Source organism: Cetorhinus maximus, chromosome 33, assembly GCF_964194155.1.
Source record: "Cetorhinus maximus chromosome 33, sCetMax3.hap1.1, whole genome shotgun sequence".
Lineage (NCBI taxonomy): Eukaryota > Metazoa > Chordata > Chondrichthyes > Lamniformes > Cetorhinidae > Cetorhinus > Cetorhinus maximus.
In genome coordinates this window covers 11,510,811-11,527,417 of record NC_135911.1, presented here as the reverse complement: position 1 = coordinate 11,527,417, position 16,607 = coordinate 11,510,811, and the positions used below count along the sequence as shown (strand labels likewise).

The following is a 16,607-nucleotide window of genomic DNA, read 5'->3' as shown; positions in this document are numbered from 1 at the left end:
CCTTTAATACAGGAACCAGACTCAGGGTTTATTCTCACTGAACCCCTTTTAGACAGGAACCACGCACTGGGAATATCTGACTGAACCCCTTTAATACAGGAACCAGACTCTGGGTTTATTCTCACTGAACCCCTTTACGACAGGAACCAGACACTGGGTTTATCTGACTGAATCCCATTAATACAAGAACAAGACTCTGGGTTTATCTGATTGAACCCACTTAATACAGGAATCAGACTCTGGGTTTATCTGACTGAACCCCTTGAATACAGGAACCAGACACTGGGTTTATCTGACTGAACCCCGTTAATACCGGAACAAGACTCTGGGTTTATCTGACTGAACCCCTTTAATACAGGAACAAGATTCTTGTTTTATCTGACTGAACCCCTTTAATACTGGAAACAGACTCTTGGTTTAACTGACTGAACCCCTATAATACAGCAACCAGTCTCTGGGTTTATTCTCACTTAACCCCTTTAAGACAGGAACCAGTCTCTGGGTTTATCTGACTGAACCCCTTTAATAAAGCAACCAGATTCTGGGTTTATCTGACTGAACGCCTTTAACACAGGAACCAGACTCTGGGTGTATGTGACGAAGCCCCTTTAATGCAGGAACCTAACTCTGGGTTTATCTGTATGAACCCCATTAATACAGAAACCAGGCTCTGGGTATATCTGACTGAACCCCTTCAATACAGGAACCAGACTCTGGGTTTATTCTCACTGAACCCCTTTAAGACAGGAACCAGGCACTGGGTTTATCTGACTGAACCCCATTAATACCGGAATCTGGCTCTGGGTTTATCTGACTGAACCCCTTGAATACAGGAACCAGACACTGGGTTTATCTGACTGAACCCCGTTAATACAGGAACAAGACTCTGGGTTTATCTGCCTGAACCCATTTAATACAGGAACAAGATTCTGGTTTTATCTGACTGAACCCCTTTAATAAGGAACCAGGCTCTGGGTTTATTCTCACTGAACCCCTTTAATACAGGAACCAGACTCTGGGTTTATCTGTCTGAACCCCTTTAATGCAGGAACCAGACTCTGGGTTTAACTGTCTGAGCCCATTTAATACAGGAACCAGGCTCTGGGTATATCTGACTGAACCCCTTTAATACTGGAACCAGACTCTGGGTTAATCTAACTGAATGCCATTAATACAGGAACAAGACTCTGGGTTAATCTGACTGAACCCCATTAATACAGGAATCAGACTCTGGGTTTATCTGACTGAACCCCTTGAATACAGGAACCAGACTCTGGGTTTATCTGACTGAACCCCATTAATACAGGAACAAGACTCTGGATTTATCTGACTGAACCCCTTTAATACAGGAACAAGACTCTGGGTTTATCTGATTGAACCCCTCTAATACAGGAACCAGACTCTGGTTGTATCTGACTGAACCCATTTAATTCAGGAACCAGACTCTGGGTTTATCTGACTAAACCCCTTTAATGCAATAAGCAGACTCTGAGTTTACTCTCACTGAACCCCTTTAATACAGGAACAACACTCTGGGTTTATCTGACTGAACCCCTTTAATACAGGAACCAGACTCTGGGGTTATTCTCACTGAACCCCTTTAATACAGGAAGAAGACTCTGAGTTTATCTGACTGAACCCCTTTAATACAGGAACCAGACTGTGGGTTTCTCTGACTGAACCTCTTTAATACAGGAATTAGACTCACGGTTTATCTGACTGAACCCCTTTAATACAGGAACCGGTCTCTGGTTTTATTCTCACTGAACGCCTGTAATAGAGGAACCAGACTCTGGGTTTATCTGACTGAACCCCTTTATTACAGGAACCAGACTCTGGGTTTATTGTCTGAACCCCTTTAATACAGAAACCAGGCTCTGGGTATATCTGACTGAACACCTTTAATACAGGAACCAGACTCAGGGTTTATTCTCACTGAACCCCTTTAAGACAGGAACCAGACACTGGGTTTATCTGTCTGAACCCCTTTAATACAGGAACCAGACTCTGGGTTTATTCTCACTGAACCCCTTTAAGACCGGAACCAGACTCTGGGTTAATCTAACTGAATGCCATTAATACAGGAACAAGACTCTGGGTTAATCTGACTGAACCCCATTAATACAGGAATCAGACTCTGGGTTTATCTGACTGAACCCCTTAATACAGGAAACAGACTCTGGGTTTATCTGAATGAACGCCATTAATACAGGAACCAGACTCTGGGTTTATCTGAATGAACCCCTTTAATACAGGAACCAGTCTCTGGGTTTATCTGAATGAACCCCTTTAATACAGGAACCAGACTGTGGCTTTATCTGACTGAACCCCTTTAATACAGGAACAAGACTCTGGGTTTATCTGACTGAACCCCTTTAATACAGGAACAATAATCTGGTTTTATCTGACTGAACCCGTTTCATACAGGAACCAGACCCTGGGTTTATCTGACTGAACCCCTTTAAGACAGGAACCAGACTCTGGGGTTATTCTCACTGAACCCCTTTAATACAGGAAGAAGACTCTGAGTTTATCTGACTGAACCCCTTTAATACAGGAACCAGACTGTGGGTTTCTCTGACTGAACCCCTTTAATACAGGAATTAGACTCACGGTTTATCTGACTGAACCCCTTTAATACAGGAACCGGTCTCTGGTTTTATTCTCACTGAACGCCTGTAATAGAGGAACCAGACTCTGTGTTTATCTGACTGAACCCCTTTAATACAGGAACCAGACTCTGGGTTTATCTGTCTGAACCCCTTAAATACAGAAACCAGGCTCTGGGTATATCTGACTGAACACCTTTAATACAGGAACCAGACACTGGGTTTATCTGACTGAACCCCTTTAAAACAGGAAAAAGACTCCAGGTTTATCTGTCTGAACCCCTTTAATAAAGGAACAAGATTCTGGTTTTATCTGACTGAACACCTTTAATACAGGAACCAGACTCTGGGTTTATCTGACTGAACACCTTTAATACAGGACCCAGACTCTGGTTTATCTGATTGAACCCCTCTAATACAGGAACCAGACTCTGGGTGTATCTGACTGAACCCCTTTAATACAGGAACCAGACTCTGGGTTGATCTGACTAAACCCCTTTAATACAATAAGCAGACTCTGAGTTTATTCCCACTGAAAGCCATTAATACAGGAACAACACTCTGGGTTTATCTGACTTAACCCCTTATTACAGGAACCAGACTCTGGGTTTTTCTGAATGAACGCCATTAATACAGGAACCAGACTCTGGGTTTATCTGACTGAACCCCTTTAATACAGGAACCAGTCTCTGGGTTTATCTGAATGAACCCCTTTAATACAGGAACCAGACACTGGGTTTATCTGACTGAACCCCTTTAATAGAGGATTTAGACTCTGGGGTTATCTGACTGAACTCCTTGAACACAGGAACCAGACACTGGGTTTATCTGACTCAACCCCTTTAATACAGGAACAAGACTCTGGGTTTATCTGTCTGAACGCCTTTAATACAGGAACAAGAATCTGGTTTTATCTGACTGAACCCGTTTCATACAGTAATCAGACTCTGGGTTTATCTGACTGAACCCCTTTAATACAGGAACCAGACTCTGGGTTTATTCTCACTGAACCCCTTTAATACAGGAACAAGAATCTGGGTTTATCTGACTGAACCCCTTTAATACAGGAACCAGACTGTGGGTTTATCTGACTGAACCCCTTTGATACAGTAATTAGACTCACGGTTTATCTGACTGAACCCCTTTAATACAGGAACCAGTCTCTGGTTTTATTCTCACTGAACGCCTGTAATAGAGGAACCAGACTCTGTGTTTATCTGACTGAACCCCTTTAATACAGGAACCAGACTCTGGGTTTATCTCTCTGAACCCCTTTCATACAGAAACCTGGCTCTGGGTATATCTGACTGAACCTCTTTAATACAGGAACCAGACTGTGGGTTTATTCTCAATGAACCCCTTTAAGACAGGAACCAGGCACTGGGTATATCTGACTGAACCCCTTTAATACAGGAACCAGACTCTGGGTTTATTCTCACTGAACCCCTTTAAGACCGGAACCAGACTCTGGGTTAATCTAACTGAATGCCATTAATACAGGAACAAGACTCTGGGTTAATCTGACTGAACCCCATTAATACAGGAATCAGACTCTGGGTTTATCTGACTGAACCCCTTGAATACAGGAACCAGACTCTGGGTTTATCTGACTGAACCCCGTTAATACAGGAACAAGACTCTGGATTTATCTGACTGAACCCCTTTAATACAGGAACAAGACTCTGGGTTTATCTGATTGAACCCCTCTAATACAGGAACCAGACTCTGGGTGTATCTGACTGAACCCATTTAATTCAGGAACCAGACTCTGGGTTTATCTGACTAAACCCCTTTAATGCAATAAGCAGACTCTGAGTTTATTCTCACTGAACCCCTTTAATACAGGAACAACACTCTGGTTTATCTGACAGAACCCCTTAATACAGGAAACAGACTCTGGGTTTATCTGAATGAACGCCATTAATACAGGAACCAGACTCTGGGTTTATCTGACTGAACCCCTTTAATACAGGAACCAGTCTCTGGGTTTATCTGAATGAACCCCTTTAATACAGGAACCAGACTGTGGCTTTATCTGACTGAACCCCTTTAATACAGGAACAAGACTCTGGGTTTATCTGACTGAACCCCTTTAATACAGGAACAATAATCTGGTTTTATCTGACTGAACCCGTATCATACAGGAACCAGACCCTGGGTTTATCTGACTGAACCCCTTTAATACAGGAACCAGACTCTGGGGTTATTCTCACTGAACACCTTTAATACAGGAAGAAGACTCTGAGTTTATCTGACTGAACCCCTTTAATACAGGAACCAGACTGTGGGTTTCTCTGACTGAACCCCTTTAATACAGGAACCGGTCTCTGGTTTTATTCTCACTGAACGCCTGTAATAGAGGAACCAGACTCTGGGTTTATCTGACTGAACCCCTTTAATACAGGAACCAGACTCTGGGTTTATCTGTCTGAACCCCTTTAATACAGAAACCAGGCTCTGGGTATATCTGACTGAACACCTTTAATACAGGAACCAGACTCAGGGTTTATTCTCACTGAACCCCTTTTAGACAGGAACCACGCACTGGGAATATCTGACTGAACCCCTTTAATACAGGAACCAGACTCTGGGTTTATTCTCACTGAACCCCTTTACGACAGGAACCAGACACTGGGTTTATCTGACTGAATCCCATTAATACAAGAACAAGACTCTGGGTTTATCTGACTGAACCCACTTAATACAGGAATCAGACTCTGGGTTTATCTGACTGAACCCCTTGAATACAGGAACCAGACACTGGGTTTATCTGACTGAACCCCGTTAATACCGGAACAAGACTCTGGGTTTATCTGACTGAACCCCTTTAATACAGGAACAAGATTCTTGTTTTATCTGACTGAACCCCTTTAATACTGGAAACAGACTCTTGGTTTAACTGACTGAACCCCTATAATACAGCAACCAGTCTCTGGGTTTATTCTCACTTAACCCCTTTAAGACAGGAACCAGTCTCTGGGTTTATCTGACTGAACCCCTTTAATAAAGCAACCAGATTCTGGGTTTATCTGACTGAACGCCTTTAACACAGGAACCAGACTCTGGGTGTATGTGACGAAGCCCCTTTAATGCAGGAACCTAACTCTGGGTTTATCTGTATGAACCCCATTAATACAGAAACCAGGCTCTGGGTATATCTGACTGAACCCCTTCAATACAGGAACCAGACTCTGGGTTTATTCTCACTGAACCCCTTTAAGACAGGAACCAGGCACTGGGTTTATCTGACTGAACCCCATTAATACCGGAATCTGGCTCTGGGTTTATCTGACTGAACCCCTTGAATACAGGAACCAGACACTGGGTTTATCTGACTGAACCCCGTTAATACAGGAACAAGACTCTGGGTTTATCTGCCTGAACCCATTTAATACAGGAACAAGATTCTGGTTTTATCTGACTGAACCCCTTTAATAAGGAACCAGGCTCTGGGTTTATTCTCACTGAACCCCTTTAATACAGGAACCAGACTCTGGGTTTATCTGTCTGAACCCCTTTAATGCAGGAACCAGACTCTGGGTTTAACTGTCTGAGCCCATTTAATACAGGAACCAGGCTCTGGGTATATCTGACTGAACCCCTTTAATACTGGAACCAGACTCTGGGTTAATCTAACTGAATGCCATTAATACAGGAACAAGACTCTGGGTTAATCTGACTGAACCCCATTAATACAGGAATCAGACTCTGGGTTTATCTGACTGAACCCCTTGAATACAGGAACCAGACTCTGGGTTTATCTGACTGAACCCCATTAATACAGGAACAAGACTCTGGATTTATCTGACTGAACCCCTTTAATACAGGAACAAGACTCTGGGTTTATCTGATTGAACCCCTCTAATACAGGAACCAGACTCTGGTTGTATCTGACTGAACCCATTTAATTCAGGAACCAGACTCTGGGTTTATCTGACTAAACCCCTTTAATGCAATAAGCAGACTCTGAGTTTACTCTCACTGAACCCCTTTAATACAGGAACAACACTCTGGGTTTATCTGACTGAACCCCTTTAATACAGGAACCAGACTCTGGGGTTATTCTCACTGAACCCCTTTAATACAGGAAGAAGACTCTGAGTTTATCTGACTGAACCCCTTTAATACAGGAACCAGACTGTGGGTTTCTCTGACTGAACCTCTTTAATACAGGAATTAGACTCACGGTTTATCTGACTGAACCCCTTTAATACAGGAACCGGTCTCTGGTTTTATTCTCACTGAACGCCTGTAATAGAGGAACCAGACTCTGGGTTTATCTGACTGAACCCCTTTATTACAGGAACCAGACTCTGGGTTTATTGTCTGAACCCCTTTAATACAGAAACCAGGCTCTGGGTATATCTGACTGAACACCTTTAATACAGGAACCAGACTCAGGGTTTATTCTCACTGAACCCCTTTAAGACAGGAACCAGACACTGGGTTTATCTGTCTGAACCCCTTTAATACAGGAACCAGACTCTGGGTTTATTCTCACTGAACCCCTTTAAGACCGGAACCAGACTCTGGGTTAATCTAACTGAATGCCATTAATACAGGAACAAGACTCTGGGTTAATCTGACTGAACCCCATTAATACAGGAATCAGACTCTGGGTTTATCTGACTGAACCCCTTAATACAGGAAACAGACTCTGGGTTTATCTGAATGAACGCCATTAATACAGGAACCAGACTCTGGGTTTATCTGAATGAACCCCTTTAATACAGGAACCAGTCTCTGGGTTTATCTGAATGAACCCCTTTAATACAGGAACCAGACTGTGGCTTTATCTGACTGAACCCCTTTAATACAGGAACAAGACTCTGGGTTTATCTGACTGAACCCCTTTAATACAGGAACAATAATCTGGTTTTATCTGACTGAACCCGTTTCATACAGGAACCAGACCCTGGGTTTAACTGACTGAACCCCTTTAATACAGGAACCAGACTCTGGGGTTATTCTCACTGAACCCCTTTAATACAGGAAGAAGACTCTGAGTTTATCTGACTGAACCCCTTTAATACAGGAACCAGACTGTGGGTTTCTCTGACTGAACCCCTTTAATACAGGAATTAGACTCACGGTTTATCTGACTGAACCCCTTTAATACAGGAACCGGTCTCTGGTTTTATTCTCACTGAACGCCTGTAATAGAGCAACCAGACTCTGGGTTTATCTGACTGAACCCCTTTAATACAGGAACCAGACTCTGGGTTTATCTGTCTGAACCCCTTTAATACAGAAACCAGGCTCTGGGTATATCTGACTGAACACCTTTAATACAGGAACCAGACTCAGGGTTTATTCTCACTGAACCCCTTTTAGACAGGAACCACGCACTGGGAATATCTGACTGAACCCCTTTAATACAGGAACCAGACTCAGGGTTTATTCTCACTGAACCCCTTTAAGACAGGAACCAGACACTGGGTTTATCTGACTGAATCCCATTAATACAAGAACAAGACTCTGGGTTTATCTGACTGAACCCCCTTATTACAGGAATCAGACTCTGGGTTTATCTGACTGAACCCCTTGAATACAGGAACCAGACACTGGGTTTATCTGACTGAACCCCGTTAAAACCGGAACAAGACTCTGGGTTTATCTGACTGAACCCCTTTAATACAGGAACAAGATTCTTGTTTTATCTGACTGAACCCCTTTAATACTGGAAACAGACTCTTGGTTTAACTGACTGAACCCCTATAATACAGCAACCAGTCTCTGGGTTTATTCTCACTTAACCCCGTTAATACAGGAACAAGACTCTGGATTTATCTGACTGAACCCCTTTAATAAAGCAACCAGATTCTGGGTTTATCTGACTGAACGCCTTTAACACAGGAACCAGACTCTGGGTGTATGTGACGAAGCCCCTTTAATGCAGGAACCTAACTCTGGGTTTATCTGTATGAACCCCATTAATACAGAAACCAGGCTCTGGGTATATCTGACTGAACCCCTTCAATACAGGAACCAGACTCTGGGTTTATTCTCACTGAACCCCTTTAAGACAGGAACCAGGCACTGGGTTTATCTGACTGAACCCCATTAATACAGGAACCAGACTCTGGGTTTATCTGACTGAACCCCTTTAATACAGGAACCAGACACTGGGTTTATCTGACTGAACCCCTTTAAAACAGGAAAAAGACTCCAGGTTTATCTGTCTGAACCCCTTTAATAAAGGAACAAGATTCTAGTTTTATCTGACTGAACACCTTTAATACAGGAACCAGACTCTGGGTTTATCTGACTGAACACCTTTAATACAGGACCCAGACTCTGGTTTATCTGATTGAACCCCTCTAATACAGGAACCAGACTCTGGGTGTATCTGACTGAACCCCTTTAATACAGGAACCAGACTCTGGGTTGATCTGACTAAACCCCTTTAATACAATAAGCAGACTCTGAGTTTATTCCCACTGAAAGCCATTAATACAGGAACAACACTCTGGGTTTATCTGACTTAACCCCTTATTACAGGAACCAGACTCTGGGTTTTTCTGAATGAACGCCATTAATACAGGAACCAGACTCTGGGTTTATCTGACTGAACCCCTTTAATACAGGAACCAGTCTCTGGGTTTATCTGAATGAACCCCTTTAATACAGGAACCAGACTGTGGGTTTATCTGACTGAACCCCTTTATTAGAGGATTTAGACTCTGGGGTTATCTGACTGAACTCCTTGAACACAGGAACCAGACACTGGGTTTATCTGACTCAACCCCTTTAATACAGGAACAAGACTCTGGGTTTATCTGTCTGAACGCCTTTAATACAGGAACAAGAATCTGGTTTTATCTGACTGAACCACTTTCATACAGTAACCAGACTCTGGGTTTATCTGACTGAACGCCTTTAACACAGGAACCAGACTCTGGGTGTATGTGACGAAGCCCCTTTAATGCAGGAACCTAACTCTGGGTTTATCTGTATGAACCCCATTAATACAGAAACCAGGCTCTGGGTATATCTGACTGAACCCCTTCAATACAGCAACCAGACTCTGGGTTTATTCTCACTGAACCCCTTTAAGACAGGAACCAGGCACTGGGTTTATCTGACTGAACCCCATTAATACCGGAATCTGGCTCTGGGTTTATCTGACTGAACCCCCTGAATACAGGAACCAGACACTGGGTTTATCTGACTGAACCCCGTTAATACAGGAACAAGACTCAGGGTTTATCTGCCTGAACCCATTTAATACAGGAACAAGATTCTGGTTTTATCTGACTGAACCCCTTTAATAAGGAACCAGGCTCTGGGTTTATTCTCACTGAACCCCTTTAATACAGGAACCAGACTCTGGGTTTATCTGTCTGAACCCCTTTAATGCAGGAACCAGACTCTGGGTTTAACTGTCTGAGCCCATTTAATACAGGAACCAGGCTCTGGGTATATCTGACTGAACCCCTTTAATACTGGAACCAGACTCTGGGTTAATCTAACTGAATGCCATTAATACAGGAACAAGACTCTGGGTTAATCTGACTGAACCCCATTAATACAGGAATCAGACTCTGGGTTTATCTGACTGAACCCCTTGAATACAGGAACCAGACTCTGGGTTTATCTGACTGAACCCCATTAATACAGGAACAAGACTCTGGATTTATCTGACTGAACCCCTTTAATACAGGAACAAGACTCTGGGTTTATCTGATTGAACCCCTCTAATACAGGAACCAGACTCTGGTTGTATCTGACTGAACCCATTTAATTCAGGAACCAGACTCTGGGTTTATCTGACTAAACCCCTTTAATGCAATAAGCAGACTCTGAGTTTACTCTCACTGAACCCCTTTAATACAGGAACAACACTCTGGGTTTATCTGACTGAACCCCTTTAATACAGGAACCAGACTCTGGGGTTATTCTCACTGAACCCCTTTAATACAGGAAGAAGACTCTGAGTTTATCTGACTGAACCCCTTTAATACAGGAACCAGACTGTGGGTTTCTCTGACTGAACCTCTTTAATACAGGAATTAGACTCACGGTTTATCTGACTGAACCCCTTTAATACAGGAACCGGTCTCTGGTTTTATTCTCACTGAACGCCTGTAATAGAGGAACCAGACTCTGGGTTTATCTGACTGAACCCCTTTATTACAGGAACCAGACTCTGGGTTTATTGTCTGAACCCCTTTAATACAGAAACCAGGCTCTGGGTATATCTGACTGAACACCTTTAATACAGGAACCAGACTCAGGGTTTATTCTCACTGAACCCCTTTAAGACAGGAACCAGACACTGGGTTTATCTGTCTGAACCCCTTTAATACAGGAACCAGACTCTGGGTTTATTCTCACTGAACCCCTTTAAGACCGGAACCAGACTCTGGGTTAATCTAACTGAATGCCATTAATACAGGAACAAGACTCTGGGTTAATCTGACTGAACCCCATTAATACAGGAATCAGACTCTGGGTTTATCTGACTGAACCCCTTAATACAGGAAACAGACTCTGGGTTTATCTGAATGAACGCCATTAATACAGGAACCAGACTCTGGGTTTATCTGAATGAACCCCTTTAATACAGGAACCAGTCTCTGGGTTTATCTGAATGAACCCCTTTAATACAGGAACCAGACTGTGGCTTTATCTGACTGAACCCCTTTAATACAGGAACAAGACTCTGGGTTTATCTGACTGAACCCCTTTAATACAGGAACAATAATCTGGTTTTATCTGACTGAACCCGTTTCATACAGGAACCAGACCCTGGGTTTAACTGACTGAACCCCTTTAATACAGGAACCAGACTCTGGGGTTATTCTCACTGAACCCCTTTAATACAGGAAGAAGACTCTGAGTTTATCTGACTGAACCCCTTTAATACAGGAACCAGACTGTGGGTTTCTCTGACTGAACCCCTTTAATACAGGAATTAGACTCACGGTTTATCTGACTGAACCCCTTTAATACAGGAACCGGTCTCTGGTTTTATTCTCACTGAACGCCTGTAATAGAGGAACCAGACTCTGGGTTTATCTGACTGAACCCCTTTAATACAGGAACCAGACTCTGGGTTTATCTGTCTGAACCCCTTTAATACAGAAACCAGGCTCTGGGTATATCTGACTGAACACCTTTAATACAGGAACCAGACTCAGGGTTTATTCTCACTGAACCCCTTTTAGACAGGAACCACGCACTGGGAATATCTGACTGAACCCCTTTAATACAGGAACCAGACTCAGGGTTTATTCTCACTGAACCCCTTTAAGACAGGAACCAGACACTGGGTTTATCTGACTGAATCCCATTAATACAAGAACAAGACTCTGGGTTTATCTGACTGAACCCCCTTATTACAGGAATCAGACTCTGGGTTTATCTGACTGAACCCCTTGAATACAGGAACCAGACACTGGGTTTATCTGACTGAACCCCGTTAAAACCGGAACAAGACTCTGGGTTTATCTGACTGAACCCCTTTAATACAGGAACAAGATTCTTGTTTTATCTGTCTGAACCCCTTTAATACTGGAAACAGACTCTTGGTTTAACTGACTGAACCCCTATAATACAGCAACCAGTCTCTGGGTTTATTCTCACTTAACCCCGTTAATACAGGAACAAGACTCTGGATTTATCTGACTGAACCCCTTTAATAAAGCAACCAGATTCTGGGTTTATCTGACTGAACGCCTTTAACACAGGAACCAGACTCTGGGTGTATGTGACGAAGCCCCTTTAATGCAGGAACCTAACTCTGGGTTTATCTGTATGAACCCCATTAATACAGAAACCAGGCTCTGGGTATATCTGACTGAACCCCTTCAATACAGGAACCAGACTCTGGGTTTATTCTCACTGAACCCCTTTAAGACAGGAACCAGGCACTGGGTTTATCTGACTGAACCCCATTAATACAGGAACCAGACTCTGGGTTTATCTGACTGAACCCCTTTAATACAGGAACCAGACACTGGGTTTATCTGACTCAACCCCTTTAATACAGGAACAAGACTCTGGGTTTATCTGTCTGAACGCCTTTAATACAGGAACAAGAATCTGGTTTTATCTGACTGAACCCCTTTCATACAGTAACCAGACTCTGGGTTTATCTGACTGAACCCCTTTAATACAGGAACCAGACTGTGGGTTTCTCTGACTGAACCCCTTTAATACAGGAACAAGAATCTGGGTTTATCTGACTGAACCCCTTTAATACAGGAACCAGACTGTGGGTTTATCTGACTGAACCCCTTTGATACAGTAATTAGACTCACGGTTTATCTGACTGAACCCCTTTAATACAGGAACCAGTCTCTGGTTTTATTCTCACTGAACGCCTGTAATAGAGGAACCAGACTCTGTGTTTATCTGACTGAACCCCTTTAATACAGGAACCAGACTCTGGGTTTATCTCTCTGAACCCCTTTCATACAGAAACCTGGCTCTGGGTATATCTGACTGAACCTCTTTAATAAAGGAACCAGACTGTGGGTTTATTCTCAATGAACCCCTTTAAGACAGGAACCAGGCACTGGGTATATCTGACTGAACCCCATTAATACAGGAACCAGACTCTGGGTTTATTCTCACTGAACCCCTTTAAGACCGGAACCAGACTCTGGGTTAATCTAACTGAATGCCATTAATACAGGAACAAGACTCTGGGTTAATCTGACTGAACCCCATTAATACAGGAATCAGACTCTGGGTTTATCTGACTGAACCCCTTGAATACAGGAACCAGACTCTGGGTTTATCTGATTGAACCCCGTTAATACAGGAACAAGACTCAGGATTTATCTGAATGAACCCCTTTAATACAGGAACAAGACTCTGGGTTTATCTGATTGAACCCCTCTAATACAGGAACCAGACTCTGGGTGTATCTGACTGAACCCATTTAATTCAGGAACCAGACTCTGGGTTTATCTGACTAAACCCCTTTAATGCAATAAGCAGACTCTGAGTTTATTCTCACTGAACCCCTTTAATACAGGAACAACACTCTGGTTTATCTGACAGAACCCCTTAATACAGGAAACAGACTCTGGGTTTATCTGAATGAACGCCATTAATACAGGAACCAGACTCTGGGTTTATCTGACTGAACCCCTTTAATACAGGAACCAGTCTCTGGGTTTATCTGAATGAACCCCTTTAATACAGGAACCAGACTGTGGCTTTATCTGACTGAACCCCTTTAATACAGGAACAAGACTCTGTGTTTATCTGACTGAACCCCTTTAATACAGGAACAATAATCTGGTTTTATCTGACTGAACCCGTTTCATACAGGAACCAGACCCTGGGTTTATCTGACTGAACCACTTTAATACAGGAACCAGACTCTGGGGTTATTCTCACTGAACCCCTTTAATACAGGAAGAAGACTCTGAGTATATCTGACTGAACCCCTTTAATACAGGAACCAGACTGTGGGTTTCTCTGACTGAACCCCTTTAATACAGGAATTAGACTCACGGTTTATCTGACTGAACCCCTTTAATACAGGAACCGGTCTCTGGTTTTATTCTCACTGAATGCCTGTAATAGAGGAACCAGACTCTGGGTTTATCTGACTGAACCCCTTTAATACAGGAACCAGACTCTGGGTTTATCTGTCTGAACCCCTTTAATACAGAAACCAGGCTCTGGGTATATCTGACTGAACACCTTTAATACAGGAACCAGACTCAGGGTTTATTCTCACTGAACCCCTTTTAGACAGGAACCACGCACTGGGAATATCTGACTGAACCCCTTTAATACAGGAACCAGACTCAGGGTTTATTCTCACTGAACCCCTTTAAGACAGGAACCAGACACTGGGTTTATCTGACTGAATCCCATTAATACAAGAACAAGACTCTGGGTTTATCTGACTGAACCCACTTAATACAGGAATCAGACTCTGGGTTTATCTGACTGAACCCCTTGAATACAGGAACCAGACACTGGGTTTATCTGACTGAACCCCGTTAATACCGGAACAAGACTCTGGGTTTATCTGACTGAACCCCTTTAATACAGGAACAAGATTCTTGTTTTATCTGACTGAACCCCTTTAATACTGGAAACAGACTCTTGGTTTAACTGACTGAACCCCTATAATACAGCAACCAGTCTCTGGGTTTATTCTCACTGAACCCCTTTAAGACAGGAACCAGGCACTGGGTTTATCTGACTGAACCACATTAATACCGGAATCTGACTCTGGGTTTATCTGACTGAACCCCTTGAATCCAGGAACCAGACACTGGGTTTATCTGACTGAACCCCGTTAATACAGGAACAAGACTGTGGGTTTATCTGCCTGAACCCATTTAATACAGGAACAAGATTCTGGTTTTATCTGACTGAACCCCTTTAATAAGGAACCAGGCTCTGGGTTTATTCTCAATGAACCCCTTTAATACAGGAACCAGACTCTGGGTTTATCTGTCTGAACCCCTTTAATACAGGAACCAGACTCTGGGTTTATCTGTCTGAACCCCTTTAATGCAGGAACCAGACTTTGGGTTTAACTGTCTGAGCCCATTTAATACAGGAACCAGGCTCTGGGTATATCTGACTGAACCCCTTTAATACTGGAACCAGACTCTGGGTTAATCTAACTGAATGCCATTAATACAGGAACAAGACTCTGGGTTAATCTGACTGAACCCCATTAATACAGGAATCAGACTCTGGGTTTATCTGACTGAACCCCTTGAATACAGGAACCAGACTCTGGGTTTATCTGACTGAACCCCTTTAATACAGGAACAAGACTCTGGGTTTATCTGATTGAACCCCTCTAATACAGGAACCAGACTCTGGTTGTATCTGACTGAACCAATTTAATTCAGGAACCAGACTCTGGGTTTATCTGACTAAACCCCTTTAATGCAATAAGCAGACTCTGAGTTTACTCTCACTGAACCCCTTTAATACAGGAACAACACTCTGGGTTTATCTGACTGAACCCCTTTAATACAGGAACCAGACTCTGGGGTTATTCTCACTGAACCCCTTTAATACAGGAAGAAGACTCTGAGCTTATCTGACTGAACCCCTTTAATACAGGAACCAGACTGTGGGTTTCTCTGACTGAACCTCTTTAATACAGGAATTAGACTCACGGTTTATCTGACTGAACCCCTTTAATACAGGAACCGGTCTCTGGTTTTATTCTCACTGAACGCCTGTAATAGAGGAACCAGACTCTGGGTTTATCTGACTGAACCCCTTTATTACAGGAACCAGACTCTGGGTTTATCTGTCTGAACCCCTTTAATACAGAAACCAGGCTCTGGGTATATCTGACTGAACACCTTTAATACAGGAACCAGACTCAGGGTTTATTCTCACTGAACCCCTTTTAGACAGGAACCACGCACTGGGAATATCTGACTGAACCCCTTTAATACAGGAACCAGACTCAGGGGTTATTCTCACTGAACCCCTTTAAGACAGGAATCAGACACTGGGTTTATCTGACTGAATCCCATTAATACAAGAACAAGACTCTGGGTTTATCTGACTGAACCCCCTTAATACAGGAATCAGACTCTGGGTTTATCTGACTGAACCCCTTGAATACAGGAACCAGACTCTGGGTTTATCTGACTGAACCCCGTTAATACCGGAACAAGACTCTGGGTTTATCTGACTGAACTCCTTTAATACAGGAACAAGATTCTTGTTTTATCTGACTGAACCCCTTTAATACTGGAAACAGACTCTTGGTTTAACTGACTGAACCCCTATAATACAGCAACCAGTCTCTGGGTTTATTCTCACTTAACCCCTTTAAGACAGGAACCAGTCTCTGGGTTTATCTGACTGAACCCCTTTAATAAAGCAACCAGATTCTGGGTTTATCTGACTGAACGCCTTTAACACAGGAACCAGACTCTGGGTGTATGTGACGAAGCCCCTTTAATGCAGGAACCTAACTCTGGGTTTATCTGTATGAACCCCATTAATACAGAAACCAGGCTCTGGGTATATCTGACTGAACCCCTT

General features: G+C 43.0%; 1 long non-coding RNA gene across 1 annotated transcript in view; it reads left to right on the top strand.

Moving 5' to 3' along the window:
- Positions 1–16,607, top strand: part of LOC144671621 (uncharacterized) — a 438,257-nt gene that overhangs the window by 377,142 nt on the left and 44,508 nt on the right. The window lies entirely within an intron of this gene.